Genomic DNA, 17,929 nt, shown 5'->3' with positions numbered 1-17,929 from the left:
CCTACTGAAAAGCTTTGATGACACATATTGATGGTTTGATTCAGATCAAAACCTGGACTGGATTACATGAACTTATCCAATTTCAGAATCCTTTTTTTCTTTTGAACAACTCATTTTCAAGATTGGAGCCAATCTGATGGCCGAAAGACCGATCAGATTACTTTTAACAACTGGGCCCAGGGGATCACCAAAGTCATTAGGATTCTGTGGACTGTAAATGTCTTTGCAAAGTTTCATGAGATCCATCCAGTAGTTTTTTGGGTTGGGTTTGGTTGGGTTTTGGGCCTGGACCAAAGTGGTGGACTGACCAACACTGCCATCCCCAGAGGCATGCCACTAACATGGCTATAAATCATGACTATAATCATTAGTTACAGCCCTGATGACAGAAAACTGTTCGGTTCAGAGAACTCTCAGTGCTGGTTTACCTCTTAATCACCTCCACAAGCCAAGTAGGACAAGGGGCTGTGGTTTTAAAAACCATAAAGTTACAAAAAATGTCAAGTTAAAAACTTTCCATGTTAAAACAGCCTCGCCTCATAACACTTAGGCTGCATTCACACCAAATCAGGCTTGTACGGTGGTGTAGTAGTGTTACCTAAATGGCCCATTTGAGGGGGGGTGCAGTGCAGAGACCAACTATAGAAAGACAGTTTTTCCATCTCAGTGACTATTTGTAGTGTTTATGTTGCCTTAAAAGATCTGTAGAATATACTTGATTATTACTATATAATCTTCACTGCCACAAGACACACGTAGCACATGCAAACAAAGTGCTTTTCTTTGTAGGACAGCACACACACACAAACTGTTAATACTTTATTTCTTTTACCCACGCACGTGAGGCTACGGCGTACGGTATGGCATCAGCTCTGCGCCAATGCAGAAGTATAAATCTCGCTAAAATGTTGGAGACATTCTTTAATAACTCTCTAAACAAACATGGATGTAAACACAAAGGGCAACACTGAGGTCAGCAACATGGCTGAGTTCATGTCTTGATATTGTACGATAAGTTGATCACGTGAGGCCAATGTGACGTTTGGTTGCACTTCTCTAAAAACTGACTCTGTTGCAACTTTTAAATTCAGGCCGCTGCGTTTTTGTGTCACCGCCCCGTGCGGCCCCACCGTCGCAGCCTAGATGCACGACTCAGATTAATGGGAGGACCTGATTTGGTGAGAATTCAGGCCTACAGTTGCATCTTGCTGTCATTTGGTGCAGCAGAGTGCAGCTCAGTGACATAAGGAGGAAGCGACAGTAAAAACAGCTTGTCTTTGCTGTGGTGTTCTGTACTGTGCTGGCCTGACAGCTGCCCTGCTTTTCCCGTTCGTGGTTCGCCCCAGGTCAAGCCCCGCTGACTCCTGCCAGACCACCACACACTGGCGAGGGACTCAGTGACAGCGCTGCCTGCAGTGGTTTTATCCACTGGGACAGTGGCTGCAGCAGCCTAGTTTCCACTTCTCTGTCTCCTCTTTCCTACAGCTGAGCATCTCGGGGCTGATCAGTTGTCCATGGCTCATAAATCTACAGGCCTTTCAGCAAAGTCTTTATTACTATTCCCTCGAGGGACGTGTATTCACACAGGCACAGTTTCTCGACATTTCCTCATCCACTTTTCAGTCGAATGACTCAACACCCACTTCAGCGGTTCCAGAATCGGAAGATATATTCTCTTTAATTCTGTTTTTAACTTGACTGGGACTCAAGTGTCCGGGTTCACAGAGTTTCTCTTGCTTGTTATCCAGCTGCCTAATGCTTCAAGTCCCACAGTACCTCTCATCTTACTGTGCTTCTTGTCAGATCCTCTCCTACCCAATTCCTAATCCGGCTTTTGATGTTGTGCTGCTCATTGTCCAGAACAAATAACCATTATCTGCCTCTTAGCCCGGACCTATCTGTTTGTTATCACTGTGGCCGTTTGAGAGCGGCGATAATTAGTCATAGTGGACAATATCTGCAGTTTTACAATCGTTTTTTAAAGGCCAGCATGAGCACAGAACCTGAATCTGTAGTCGACAACCAAAAAAGGTATATGTCCTAAAGATGCTGACTCGACTAAAAAGTGAGTGGAAACCGTGGAAAAACCCAAATGGCTGGAAACACTTACAAGCCATTCTCCTCCACTGTTTCAATCTACAAATAAACTCCAGAGAATTTTCCAAAGCTGTGTAGAAGTGAAAAGAAGAGAAGGAGATTGGGGGAAAGAAAAACTGACCTTTAATTTGTCTTTCTCATGCTATGTGCATTTACATCCACACGATGTAAAACCTCCCCTGTGAGTCCACCAGAGACTGGTGTGAGCTCTGCAGAGGTGCATGACAAAATGTATGGACTGTGGCTGAAAGAGCACATATGGGGACAGAAAAAAAAAACCTCATTCATAATGTCATCTCCATTAGAAGAACCTCGCTTCCAGCCTGAGGTCAAACTGTTGCATAATGTTAAAGAAAGTCTAAAAATAGTGCAGAGTGAAGTGGGTTATCCAGTGTTTTCATGCTTTGTAAAGATTTATCATGACGGCAGCTAACGTTAGCTGTAGCTTCACTGGGAGTTGTCAGATGTTACTTAAAGGGATAGTCATTTGAACTCTGCTTTTAGTCTCATTGTAGCCTGTAGCTCTGACTGCCTCTCTGGGCACCGAGCTGAGTTCAAATGGCTAAAAACAGAGTTCAGATGAGGTTTTTCCAAACAACTTTTTATGTCGGGGCTTCAGGACACTTGGATCACTACGGACGAGCAGTATGGAGATATTTTGTGGTTTCAATGATGTGTTTTTGGACGTTTGAATCTGGGGCGCCGTCAGCCTCCATTAGGTGGAGTTGTGTTGCTACCTCCTCTCCCCTTGGATCTCTGCAAGTGATGTGAGGACTCTAAAACTTCACCTGAGCCTCCCTCGGCATATGGGTGAGTAGATAATGGCTGAATTTTCATTTTTGGCTGCACTATCCCTTTAACAGCGGTTTATTATTATCATTACGATGAGCAGGTGACTGCAGCTGTTATCAAGAAATACAATGCCACTTTTGAATATTACACCATAATGTCAAATATAATGTAAGCTCTTTTAGGGATGCACAGTATTGGATTTTTTGCTGATATCCAATATGCCGAAATCTAACAACTCATTTGACTGATAACCGATATCAGTATCTCCACTTTTTCCACCTATTTGCCACCCAGCTTTCACAGTGATGTTTCTCTGACATCTTTGAGCTACACTCTCAGTGGTTTTAAAAACTAATGATTAAAAAAATGTTCACTGGGCCTCTATGGTCAGACGGGACTTTGTCCCCACATGCCATCAGGTCAGTCATCTCTGAAGATGTGTTTAATGTACAATGAAAGTTTCCAGGTTCATACTTTATGTTTTTAGAAGCAAGACAACACTCACAGCCAAAATGGACTCAAAGCAAAGAGCACAGCTTTCTTTGGTAGGATTTAGTTTTTGGCATTAGAGTTCAGTTGTAAAATTTTAGAACAAACCTTGAAAAAAGCATCAGAGCCTCGGTGCCCGTTTTCACAGTTCTTGGAGTTGAACACCTCGCAAAAGTAAGTGATTGTCTCACACACATCACAGCAGGACTATGTGTCTGCACAAGATAAAGAAACACATCGGTGTCTGACTGTTTCTCCTCTCTGAGCATCAGTTTGTGAATGAGCTTCAGGTCTCATTAAGCTCTCTAAACAGTGCAGTTTTCCTGACTGTGAACTCTCTGGCTGTGTCGAGGACTATTTTTACCTCAGCACAGAAAGAAAAATGAAGCCAAGGCTGTCTTGATGGAGATTGTGGATGAATTTGAGGCTAAATAAGAAAACTGTAGTCAAATCATTGAATTTCAACCTCATGCTAAGATCTGAACACTCGCCCTGCAGAATGCTGTCAATCTGATTGGAAACTTTGCAGTTGATGTCCGAACCGAACTGATGCAGACCGCAAGACAACGCTCAGAGTCGATGATATTTTTAGTGCAGCTGGAATGAGATTGTTTAAACAAAAATATTTCCAAGAGATTCTGTGAGGTTGAATCATTTGTCCAGCACAGACAAAGACATGAAGTTTGGCAGATCAAAGACTGGATGTTATATCACCGATCGTGTTTCTTGAACTTAAAAAGAAATGACATAATTGTGCAAGAGAGGGAGCAGATACATTACAAAAGAAACACCAAATCAGAACAGAGTCAGGCAGTGAAGACATAATAGGATGTTGCGGTAGCTCCTGCTTCCAAACGTTGCCCTCTTCGACAGTATAGTATGAGCCGAGTAAACACAGGCCTGGTTTTATTGAGGTACCTAAGAGGCTGTTTACGCTGCCTGTATAATCGCCAGTAAACAGCAAAAATAGACTAAGGAAATTGTTTTTGTGTCGGTAAGTTTCAGACACCTTGATTTTATAGATCCAAACTCTAAGCATGGCACCATAAACAGGGTTTATTAACCATATAATCTGTGATTAAAACCAAATAGGTTAACAGAGATTTTAATCTTTTATGAGTCTGTGTGATCAAATTAACATCTTAAAGCAATAATAGAAGTATCATGAGGCTGAGACGGCACATTCTCTGAAGATAACAGGGTTTGAGTCAGGTTTGTATCAGCAGATCCTCCCCTTTTATTTGAAGGGGGACAGCTGGGTGCAGGGAGGTCACAGTGATCCAACATGTCATGATCTGTGGTGGTTGTTGTAGCAGTGGTGCACTCCAGAGGGGCTACAGGGCTGCTACACAGTCCCGCCCCTTTGCATTTATACACAGAACCAAATGATAGTGGCATCATACTGGTCCGTGTGTGATTATAGACTGCGTTCCAGCATCATGGTATCAGAAGAGGTGTGACAGGTGTACAATGTAACTCAACAGCGTCAGCCTCTAGTTTGACATATATGCATCAGCAGCGCTTCCTAAACAATGTCTCTGACATAACATGGCAATAACAATCATCACACACTATTTCATCCAAATATGGTCACTTCTGGCTCCAAAGAACCAAGAAGGCAACTGCTGAAATGTCAAACTCGAGGCTCAAAAACAGAGTCCACAAACCAATGAGTGACGTCACGGTGGCTACATTCATTAATTTTACAGTCTGTGGCTGTGCTGTGTTAGCCACGCTAAGCGGGCAGAGGTCACAGAGGGAATCAGCTGTTGCAAAAAAGGCACGAAAGTAATGCCCCACACCCGACCTCGCATTTTCCAGGCGGTTAAAGACACAGCATGTGTACGGGCCCTTACACAGTTACTTAGCTGTTAAGATAACGTTAGCCTAGCATTAGCTTAATAACTACATTAATTTTAGCCTTGGCTTACCGTTCTTTGTGCAACTCCGAATGTCGAACGAAGGTTGAAGTTGTTGTGTTTTGTGTGCAAACAAAATTATCTTTGGTTTCATTTTTACCAACTCATCACCATAACATTAGTTCTACATGGTTCTCTCCTGCAACCTGAAGGGATGCTGTTGGTTCGGTTCAAACAAAGTCAATCATCTGGAGAGTTAAGTGTCGACTCGCTGGGAATGACAAGTGTTAATGATAGACTTAGGCAGGGTTCGAACTATAAACAGAGCTTCGTGGGGGTCTCCAAAATAACAGAGCAAAATAACTCAATTCATGCCCACACAGTGATGGGACTTACAAATTCAGCCGTATTTCACCACATCTACAGCACTTAAACAAGGCTATAGGCCTAGCCTACGCAATGTCGCATGTACCTCAAAAATAAACGCCATCATCTTAGCTTACAGGGACAAAACAAACCAAACGTCCGCTTTGAGTCTGTGCGGACCTCTACGGAGTCTGTTCCGCGTACGTTCCGCCCGAGTATGTTCGGGCCTTTACTCGCTTGATGATAAGTCATGCATTTTTTTTATGTAACGTCAGTGTTCCCACGCTGTCAAAGTCAACTCATAGCAGAACAGTAGCCTATTCTACAGCGCCCCATGGTGTCTTGGCACAGATCTATGGTTTTGCAGCTTTCATGGGAGCTAATGTCCTCTTTATGGGAGCTCAGCTCCCACTGGCTCCCACATAGTTCGAACCCTGGATTTAGGGAATGAAGGGAAAGTAATTGATTTGTGGCACACGTTTTAAAATAACTTTTTAATAACTGGGCTTAATGAAAGGTATCACGTATTTTCAAGTCAAAAGTCCGAGTGAAGTCCCGAGTCACGGGTGGTTCATTGCAAGTCAAGTCTAAAGTCACCAAATTTGTGACTCCCGTCTGACTCTAGTTCGAGTTGTGACAGTTTTGGTAGAGAAAAGCAATATTGAAAATAAGATAAATTAAAGATAGTTGGAGGAGCAGAAAAGCAGCGAGAGAGGAACAATAACTGAAGCAATAACTGAAGATGGAAACCTGCAGCGTTCGCCAAATGGTCCGCTGTGGTTGGGAGCCAGTATAAAGTAGCTGTCTCCCCTGGTGGTGCTCAGCTAGATTAGCGTCACATCACAGCATCATGAGCCGTGACATAAGAATGTGTATGAAACTCGCGTATGCACACACTCTCACACACACACACACACACACACACACACACACACACACACACATACACATACACATACACATACACACACACACACACACACTCTAAAACACACACACACAAAGCAGTTGCTTCTGAATGAAACAAGAGACACAGTGAAATTACTGGAGCCTCATGGATCCCCGGCCAGTGCAGTGAGCCCGAAATTCCCTCCAGACCAATTTATCGCCTTTTTGGTCTGCGCATGTGTGTGTGTGTGTGTGTGTGTGTGTGTGTGTGTGTGTGCTCTCTTACTTAGGAGCTTTGAGATTTAAACAACAGCATTTTGAAATTTCAGCTGTTTCCCATACAATCGAGTAACAAGGGCTAACCTAAATCTTCTGTAATCCAAACAAGGCCCGAACACACGAGAATAAGTGGTGAAGGGAATAAAGAGAACAAAGACGAGCAGGGTGACAATTATACATCTGGCTCCGAGCAAAACCAACTACAGAGAATGAGTACGAGATGCCACACAAGAGGTGGAAGAAACTAGATGCCTGGTCCTGTGCTCCGAATCTTACTGAGGGAAATTTGTGTCCATCTCTGCTGTTTATTGTCCATTAGAGGCTTTAAACGCCTTTTTTCAGATGTTTCTCTACCTGCTGAGAAAACCCTCCAAACTTTGTCATAAATGTACAGTTGCTGCAGTCAATGGCGACTCCAGCAGACCTGTAACAATAGCTACATTATGGACTCATTGTACGATATATAGACATGACTTTGATCATATTGCTGACCTTGGTATTGCCCGTTGTGTTCATATGAACATTTCTTTACAGATCACCAATATTTCAGCCAACATGTGACCAGAATAAACAGCAGGGTTCTCCCGACCATTTTAAGACTTGGGCGAAGCGATTCTCCCTTTTTCTTTCTCTCCATCCCCACAAACTTGCATGAGTCAGAAAAAAAACAAACTTGAGATTTTCTGAACCCAGTTTTGACTTGTCGATACTGATGTGGATACAGAAATTTGCGAATCAGCTGTAGACTACTAATCCTGGAACTGAAGTCTTGCATACTGTATGTGTTGCCTGTTTACTGGTGGAACTGTCCAGAGTAAAATGTGGCTAATATTGCTGACATTTTGCAAATGGCACGTCTTAAACTTTTCACTATATTTGTCAATTCTTTTTGCCACACCCAAACAGTGGCTGCACAGTGCAACTTGTTTTGTAGGCAACTGTTTTAAAGCAGCAAAGAAAAATTAATTCCCGCAAGAATGCTGTTTTATCCCAGTGTGAAACTACTGTTAAAGCAACACTTACCTTTCTGGAAATTTTACACTTTTAGGTTAAAATGCTATTAATAAGCTGATGGCACACTAAAATATAAGTGAATTCCACCGGAAATAAAAACTCATAATTATACCATTTTCATATGGTTCTAATTGGCGTCCTGTCTGTCTTCCCCGATGTGGAGGCCTCCAACTGATGTAGCCGCTCACGTACCATCCCCCCGCCCCCCAGTCTGTGAGACAACAAATACGCTAGTAACAGGGACGCTTGTGGATATAAACTTTTCTCCGTAACAATGGCAGACAAATGCGGACCACCGCTTCCACCTCCAGCCGCTCCAACAGGGAAATCAGTTGGCAAAAGAAAGAATATAGCGGAAAAAGCTAACACTGAGAGAGAACTCGATGCTGCAAGAGCCAAAACTCAGGTCAACATCGGCTATGCTTTCGCGCGATGGTGAAGACTGATGCAGCTTCAACCTGAGCTAAAAAGGGACGAGATGGTCGCAGAGTTTCTGCTGGACAGGTATTTTTAGTTTGCCTCTAATGTAGCATCTAGGCTACAACGTTATATATGACAACACAGCATCCAGTTGCTAACGGTTAGCCCACTGTAGCTGTAGTTTGTTGCCAGTCACCAGTACTATCTAACGTTAGCGTTTACGTTATATTATAAAACTCATCAGTCATCACTGACCCCGGATAAGTTTCAAAACTTGGGGTTGTGTTTGACTGTGCAGGACAGGTAATGTTACGTTCAGTTTGCTTCTAATATAACATATAACATTATATATTACAACACAGCATCAGTTGCTAACGGCTAACGTTAGCCTACTGTAGCGTAGCCTCTGAAACATTAACGTTATCTTCCTTGTGTGTTTCCACTTCCTAGTGACGTTAACGCTACTATCTAACGTTAGCACTGTAACCTTATTCTAAAACTCATCAGTCATCACTGACTCCGGTTGAGTTTTAAAACTCCGGGGTTGCGTTTGACTGTCTTGGTTGTAACGTTACACTCACTCTCCTTTTCCGTGTATCTAACGTTACCTTGCCAACACCTACGTCTGTCATAGACGTAATGAGGACGTAATGGAGGAGGGGGGAGTAGGCCTTTGGATGGAGGTGGAGTTGCAGGAGGAGGAGGATGGGACTTTGGAGAGAGGTGGGAGTTGTGGACGTTCAAATATTTTCTAAGTGCTGTGTGAAATGCAAGAAAGGTAAGAGTTGCTTTAAGTTTATTAATGAAATATATGCAGTATTTTAGGAGTGTCGGAGGCATTCCTGTGACTGGCATCTTGTATCAGAACAAAGATGACACAGTGCAGCTTACCGGTAGCCTACAGCTGCACTTTTGCACACAGTCCTGATAGTTGTTTGCTTGTCCATCGTTTGGAGTTTTACCCTCCAACAACTTCATCCTCCACTCCGTAAATCCACCAGTAAACTGCCCGGCTCCACGGCCGTCCATCCCCAAGAGTCAACTGCAGCACACTGACTGGATCATGGAGGTAAATGTGCCGTGTCCAGAGCTTCACTGACCTCTTGTGTTTCTTGCAAGAGGTTTTGTTTTTAGTCTCAAACTGATCTATTTTAGGCTACTCCTTTAAAGGCATTTTAATCATATATATAAAGCCGGGTGATCAAAAATCAAATATCATATATATTTTTCACTACATACCACAATATCTATATTGCAACAGTAATGTAGAGTTGACTATCTGGCTTTCACAAAATATTCCCACAATGAGATATTCGATGAGTTATCATCAGTAATGTGGATATCATGACTCAGTGTGTAAAGGCAAATAATAGAACAGCTAGAACAGTCTGGTTAGAACACGTAAAGCACCCTTAAACCAGGAAAAGACACTTAGAATGATATCAATATAACATTTGATTTAATGACCAGCCCTATTTTTCTATGTACTTTTTTGTATTAACAGGTGTTAATTTATTATTTTTTTAAAATGTAAAATTAAACAAAAAAAATATATATATATATATTATTATATTACATTTCTGAATATTTTTAAGAATGTATAGTTCATTGCCCTTTGAAAGGGCGTACTTGAATTATTATGCTGTTGTATTATCATTACATCAGTGACATAAAATGGTCTCAAAGTGACCATAATATCCTTTATTGAAATTATTTCTGGGATGATGTTAGAGCTGCGATGATTAGTCAATTGTTTGATTACTTAATCAAAAGAAAATTAACTGCCAACTATGTAAATTATAATTATTTTAGTGGGTTTTTTTTTCAGGCAAAATTTCAAACACTTGCTGCATTCAGCTTCTAAAATGTGAGAATTTGCTGCTTTTCTTTGTCATTTATGACACTAAATAAAAGTCTTTGGGTTTGGGCTGTTGTTTGGGCTCTGAGATGAGCATTTTTCATATTTCTTTGATATTCTATAAAATAAAGAATGGATCGATTAATCATGAACTGAATTGGCAGATTAACTGATAATGACCTTAATCATTATCTGCAGCCCCAGACAACATATCGTCCATCAGAGGTAGTTATGGTAACAGGCCCGGAGTCGAGGGGAGAAGCTGTGTCCTGTGTCATGGACATAAAAGGCAGTCCGGTGTAAACCAGGTGAAACCAGAGGCAGCAAGTACAGTACAGTGCTCAGAGCCATTATCAGGCAGCTGAACTGTAGTGAACCGAAACCCGGCAGCAGCTGTTAAACAGCCGACAAGCTTCCTACTTTAAAGCTGTTTGTTTGCTTATGTTCTGCCTTTTAGGAGAAGACACACTCTGAATCATTTCATGTTGACTGCACAAACCTCCTGATCGAGGAATACACACTACATGCATGCCATCACTCATACACACACGCGCTGCACAGATGGCCAAGAGTTAGACACACGCAAACACAGGAAACAAATGTGGGATAGGGACACGGACGGATTGACCACCAGCTTCCTGAGTGGACTCCCAGGGGGCCAGCGAGGCAGAGGGTCCTGGCAGAGTGGTCAAAAAATATACTGAGACAGTGTTGATACTGACAGGGGGCAATAATGTACATTTAATTCATTATCACACCGATTTTTGAAGAGCTATGATTGGTTTGTGGATCAATATGGCTGCTATACAAACACCAGGTGTTTAACAGGCACATTTAACACAGGTCCAGATCCTGAGCAGGACTGCAGAGTACGCTACATCACCTGCCTCACTGTAGGGCTGTGTGGTAACGTTAGACCACAACATCAACTCAACGTGAATAAGATTAACAATGATGTCTACATCTGTTCTAAGGTAAGTCAACATTGTGTTTGAGGCAACATATTGTCACTTTGCTGGAAAGAAATATAAAGTTATCTTTAACATCTCTAGCTAACGTTAGCTAAAGTTAGCCTAACGTTAGCTCCTAGCTGCGTTGTTCATCATGTCACCTTGTTTGCTGGGAGTTCATTAGCCTATTTTGTTCTAGTTTTGTACTTTGGTGATGGTACATCATTGTTAGCTGTTGTCCAAAGGGCTCTAGTTAAGCTAACGTTAACTTCTGGAGCTTAGCTTCATTAACTTATCTGTAATGGCAGAGATAACAAAGGTTGGCAAACGTTATGCTGAATGATTCAGTGTAAATACTGTAGCACCAAACTAACGGAGAGACACTCTTGGTAAAGATGGTAAAAAGGCCGTTATCCTTTTCTCATATTCTGAGCCAAAAACCTTAACTTCAGTGGCACTTTAACTTGTTGTCTTTGATGGTGACGGCAACCGGCGCTATGGCAGGTGTACTGTGACACCTGCCATAGCGCCGGGCACTGAATGTTGATAGTTTGTCCGAGTGAGTGGAGGGGGCGTGGCTTAGCCATAGGTCAATTCAAAAGCACCGCAGAGGACGAGTAACATCCGATTCATGACGTTATGATGAGGAATTATCTATCATGTCTTTTTTTATTTTTGCCACAAAAACCTAAATAAGATGGAGGCTGACTGGTAGCTAAAAGTTTCTGGTAAGCTAAATGACACTCGCTAATAACAAGCTAGGCTACATTACAAAGTAGGAAGACAGAAAGTAGGCTACTGACTCACTTTTAAGGTGGTGATGTCTCCAGTTTGCTCTGCAGCAAACAGCTGATATTTACATGGTTTGTTTACATGAAGTAACAGGTGGTGGAGCATATTTAATAGATTCAATGTGGACAGAGAGCTCCAGTGTCATGTGATGTGACACAACAGTCTGCTGCTCGTTTGCTGTTGGGACACAATACATTATGTTCAACGTGAGAAAGACGACACCTGGTAAAATTCGGAATGCCGGTCCGATCCGATGTTTGGCTCAATATCAAACTGCTTCAAAAATTTTTACATCAGCCCAACCCCACCACAGGCTACATGTCGTCTATAGAATTATGTAGGCTGTTGAGTTTGTTTCAATTTGCAAAAAAACTTATGTGTGGAGTTTGCATGTTCTCCCCGTGTCAGCGTGGGTCTTCTATGGGTACTCCGGCTTCCTTCCACAGTCCAAAGATAAGCTCCAGCCTCCCTGCGACCCCTAGCAGGATAAGCAGTTAAGAAAAAAGAATGTAAATAACAACGACTTGAGGGTTAAAAAAAGAAGTTGTATAGTTGACCTCTGCACAATCAAACATGTCCAGGGTTTGAAGTGTAGGTCGATATAAGGTTCATGCAGGAAACATTCAGTGAGTGACTTCACAGTGAGTCTTACTCAATAAGGAGAAGCCTTCGTCTTGTTTTTTCCACTTATTGTTAATTTGTAACGAGGCAGGAACTAAAAACAACACTGTCCCAAACATCCCTGGAGAGCAGACACTTTGGACTCCTGCCTGAGCTACCAACAGAAACTCAGACAGCCAACACTTGCACCAGCCAACAGGCCAGAAAATCATCTTTCCAACAATATGGTTTTTGTATGTAGCATAATGACCAAACAGTACGACAGATGAAAAATAAAAGAGCCAAACTTTTAAGGAAGGTCTCCACTTGCAGGGTGAAAGTCAAAAGTTTTGTCAGTGGCAAAGAAATAGTTGCTTTCTAACTTGCTAAAAAGGCACCATCCATCTGTCCCTCTGTCCATCTGTCCCTCTGTCCATCTGTCCCTCTGTCCCGACTCTGCTCTTCCTATTTTTAATAACATATTATAGAGTACAAGTCGTCACTGCGCTGCTTGTTATGTCAGGATGCATGCATGAATTTTCTCTGTGTCTCTTTCTGGTCAGACTGTTTTCATCCAAAACGGTTACTGCACTCAAATTCAAAATACTGCCACGAGTCTTGTCTGCCCCCCCCTCCCCTACAGATTCAAGGTTGCTGGACAGCGGCACGCTGGAGACTGATTTGTTTGCCCACGGGCGGCTGCTGTGGCAGGGCTGCATCGACGCGTCCTTGATCTTCCGTTTTCCAGCGGACCGTTTGAGCAAGTCCGGCTTCTCTGCTGCTAACGCTGCTGCCGGGATACAGCTGAGGAGGAGCCGGCTGCTAATGCTATGTATTGGGACACTGCTAATGCTGCTTGCTGTGCAGCTGTAGCTCAGTCGTAACTGTAACTGATGCTGAGACTCTACTGACTGTGTGACTGGTAGACGGTGGTGGGTGGCGCAACAGGCCAAAACACAAATTCAAAACATAAATGTGATTTGCAGACCGTAAAATTTTTTTTTAAATGAGAATATTCTGGCTGTGCTATTGTTGTCGGTGAGATCAGTATGTTATATGAACATTATTCCTTAGTCTCTGTGACATATTAGGAGGATTTTATGACTATTTGCTTTAGATTTCTTAAATATAGCTCCTTTAAGCATGTTAATTTTTTATTTATTTATTTATTTTGTCAAGGCAGCAGTGCTTCACTAGGAAAATAAAGATTTACTTCAAGTACATACAAACAGAATATGATTGTTACCTCAGTTCACCTTCCCTGTGGTGCATCTGATCCTGACTGATCTTTTGGTTTTTAGAACCATCTTCCTTTTCCTTGAAGTTCTGGAATAATCTTTGCTCAGAAAGTGCCCCGTGTCTGCATTTCACACCCTGAAATCTTTCTGGCCTCTTTAATTTTGTGCCTTGGCTTTGTGTTGGAACGTTTGATCAGAGCAACATTGTGTTCATGTATTTTTGTGGATCATTTTTATTGGGAACAAATTATTTCTTTTTCCTGGAAATGAGGTGATTTGTTATGGGTCCGCTTTCTGCTGAGACCCCCGTTAACCCACCAACTGTGTGCACATGGAGCATTTACATGCACACAGACACAAGCAGACATGCGGACACACACATACACACACGCACATTCGTTAACTTTTAAAAAATGCAGTCAGGTTCATAAACATAAAAACTGGCGTTCTTTCACAGACATACTCTTAGACACCCAGAGGTATTTACTGTGAGGACCCCCCACTGTGCTCCAAGCAGAAAAATAAAACCATTGAGTCATTTCATATGCCTTGCCCTCTTAGTCTGCAGATTTTACAAAGGTGTCAAATAGCTTGCATGACTTTGTTTTCCTGCTGCAGGAGCCAGTGAGTGTTTAGTGCAGTCACAGCAAAACTCTGGAAGGATTCATGACTCAATGACCCACAAAATCTCATCAACCTCTCAAACATGAGTTTAGCTACACTGACAGGAGACTGTGATTCTGGTTCATGCTCAGTCCAACATTGTGATCCAGAGTCAGATCTACAATTATAGTTATGAAACTTGGTATGGACATTTATGGTCTCCAGAGGTTAAACCTTAATGACTCACTCACCTGACTACATTCAAACTTATATAGTGCTACCAACATGTGAAAAATTTCACATGTTTAATGATGCAGTTCCTGACAGGATACCTCTCAGCATTGTCAAGGGTTGGGTACCGAACTTTTAAGGGCAGCAACTGTATTACGTCAGTACTGCTGAGTACTGATTCACAATGAATTGATCTGTGCCAAATGTTGGTACTTGGCCAGTCACAGAGTTTTAAAGCAGCTCTGCAAGCCGAGTTCAACCTCATACAGGAGGTTGTAGCACACCAAAGATGGCTCCACAGCTCCACTGTTGCTTCTTAGAGGACAACTTCGGTATTTTTCAACCTGGGCTCTATTTCCCCATGTGTATGTGTGCGTATGATTCATGGGTACCACTCGTTCTAAAATTGGTTCAGTATTGAGCCGTGAAACGAGCTAAAACCGTAATGGGGGCAAATGCGTCCTGTACAAGTTTGCGCATTAAAAGTGCTTTTTTTCGCCACTGACTGGTTCAGATCGCCAATGCTATCTCTGTAAATAGCATGCTAACTTAGCCTTTCCCTTATCTCTGGGCTGTGTGATGTCACGAGCTTTGCTCCACTGTGTCTGTAGCTCTCTCTACTCGCAGGACAGCCGTTTTCTTGAGGAAGAGGTGTTTCGGGATTGGATGTCTTCTCTTCTTCGGCTGGCAGTAGTCATCTTGGGAGAAGTGAGCACTGCAGACCCGATGGTCTGCAAGGCGCAGTGTCTGGACAGGAGTGTTAGCATCCATTTGTAGCACAACTAGCCACAACTTCAGCATCTCGCCGTCCGACAAACGCAGCCTGTGAAAGCTGTACAGGGTGTTGCGTGACATCCTGTTCTTGCGTTCGGGAAAAAGGTGCGTTTATTTGAGCACTCCAAAAACTCCGGTAACACTCCAGAGGGTAGCACGTAAAAGACTCCGTCCTCTGACTCTTCTAGCGTAACACACACTTCATACACACATACTCATTTACATTACCAAGCGGGGACAACTTCCGCCTTTCTACTCCAACACTGACTGACAGCTGACTCCACTCATTCACACTCACCACTGCCCCAGGGCCGCTATCATATGCTATTTACAGAGATAACACTGGCGATCTGAACCGGTCAGTGACGAAAAAAAGCACTTTTATACAGGGCGCATTTGCCCCCGTTACCGTTTTAGCTGGTTTCACGCCTCAATACTGAACCAATTTTAGAACGAGTGGCACCCATGAATCATACACACACATACACATGGGGAAATAGAGCCCAGGTTGAAAAATACCGAAGTTGTCCTTTAAGCTCAGTTCAGACCAAAGATTGGTGACGAGACGAGTTGAAACAGATGACTTCTTGCAAAGCACCTTTCTGCAGTATTGTAAAAAGCTGCTGGTTCACAGGAAGTGACCACCATGAGACGGCGCATCATCTCTAGTCAACAACTCTCTGTGCTTCTGATCTGTAACGTTGACAGGAAGTGACCACCATGAGATGGCGTATCATCTCTAGTCAACGACTCTCTGTGCTTCTGATCTGTAACGCTGACAGGAAGTGACCACCATGAGACGGCGTATCATCTCTAGTCAACAACTCTCTGTGCTTCTGATCTGTAACGCTGACAGGAAGTGACCACCATGAGACGGCATATCATCTCTAGTCAACGACTCTCTGTGCTTCTGATCTGTAACGTTGACAGGAAGTGACCGCCATGAGACGGCGTATCATCTCTAGTCAACAACTCTCTGTGCTTCTGATCTGTAACGCTGACAGGAAGTGACCACCATGAGACGGCATATCATCTCTAGTCAACGACTCTCTGTGCTTCTGATCTGTAACGCTGACAGGAAGTGACCACCATGAGACGGCGTATCATCTCTAGTCAACGACTCTCTGTGCTTCTGATCTGTAACGCTGACAGGAAGTGACCACCATGAGACGGTGTATCATCTCTAGTCAACAACTCTCTGTGCTTCTGATCTGTAACGTTGACAGGAAGTGACCACCATGAGACGGCGTATCATCTCTAGTCAACAACTCTCTGTGCTTCTGATCTGTAACGCTGACAGGAAGTGACCACCATGAGACGGTGTATCATCTCTAGTCAACAACTCTCTGTGCTTCTGATCTGTAACGTTGACAGGAAGTGACCACCATGAGACGGCGTATCATCTCTAGTCAACAACTCTCTGTGCTTCTGATCTGTAACGTTGACAGGAACTGACCACCATGAGACGGCGTTTCATCTCTAATCAACAAGTGACGTGCTTTACGTTCTAAAACCAGCTGCCGGCCATTTGACCAGCTGAGTTGCAGGTGACACCATCGGCCACCTTGAGTCAAGCTCAGACCGGTCAGTTCACACCTATGCAACATTCTAAAATGGTTTTGTCTTGTCATGAATCTTTGGTCTGAACTGGACTTTAGGCTTCTAAGCAAGCCAAAAGTATTCCTGCAGTGCCGATCTGCTGCAGTAGTTACGGTGTCTGGTCAATGTTCTTTTTTATATTATTTTATAACAGCCCAGTATGACTGCTAAATGAGCAGACACACATTTGTGTTACTACAGAGAAGGTAAAGTACCTGTTGGATACCAGCACCAAATCACAGGTACTGGAATTGGAACCGGTTCAAATGTGAATAGTGCTCAAAACTGTGTAGAACTGAGCCTTGCAAACTGAGTCTGAAATGTCCTAAAAGGGCCACCACAAACAAGATAAACCCTTTTGATTTATGTAACAACATGGCCTTTTTTCTGCAGCCGCCCCCTCAGGCCAGAGTTTACATTTTAGTCCCACCAGCATAGAGTAAACCAGACTTGTTTCTCTTTGTTCAGTCATGCTGACAGCGTGTCTCAGGATGGCAGTTTTGGTTTGTCCATCACTTCGACCATGACAGAAATATCTACACAACTGTTGTATGGCTTGCCATGAAAATTCGCACATTCATGGTCCCTGAGGATGAATCCTAGAGACCTTGTGGTCCCATGAGTTTTCCTCTCGCGCCATCAGCAGGTTTAAATATTTGGTTGAAAATGAAATGTGTGATGGACAATGGCTTCTCCATCGCCAATGGACGATGTCAAAACTCCAGTAAATCATGTAAAATATTCAGTTAATGTGACCTCTGCTCTATTCTCACATCTGTGAATGTGTACCTGTGTCCAGTTTGTACTGCTTCCCTCACCGTCCTCTTACTGTGCTGTACCTACAGTGTGAAGTGACAAAGTGAGGCCAGCTCAAATGACACGTACAGTTAAGGGCACAGAACGCCCTTGCACAACACTGCTCAGCAGCTCTGTCATCTACAACTATTCATACAATAAACATTTACACCAGCAGGATGGAAAAGTCACGTTGACGTGACAGCAGTCTCTCATTTCAATCGTCCCAGATCTGTTTGTGGGTACATAAAAAAGACGGCCTCTGTTATCACAATATGTCAGACC

At 43.0% G+C, this 17,929-nt stretch overlaps 1 protein-coding gene across 5 annotated transcripts in view; it reads left to right on the top strand.

Annotated features, from left to right (window-relative positions):
* Positions 1-3,326: 3,326 nt before the first annotated feature.
* kcnj16 (potassium inwardly rectifying channel subfamily J member 16) overlaps positions 3,327-17,929 on the top strand; it is a 33,179-nt gene continuing 18,576 nt past the window's right edge. For all 5 annotated transcript variants that reach the window (XM_049563366.1, XM_049563370.1, XM_049563368.1 and 2 more), the window contains exon 1: positions 3,327-3,552. The gene's annotated coding sequence lies outside the window, so the exon portion shown is untranslated. The remainder of the gene's footprint in view (positions 3,553-17,929) is intronic.

This window comes from Epinephelus fuscoguttatus, linkage group LG20 (genome assembly GCF_011397635.1).
Source record: "Epinephelus fuscoguttatus linkage group LG20, E.fuscoguttatus.final_Chr_v1".
Classification (NCBI taxonomy): Eukaryota; Metazoa; Chordata; class Actinopteri; order Perciformes; family Serranidae; genus Epinephelus; species Epinephelus fuscoguttatus.
This window is presented reverse-complemented; position numbering and strand designations above follow the sequence as displayed.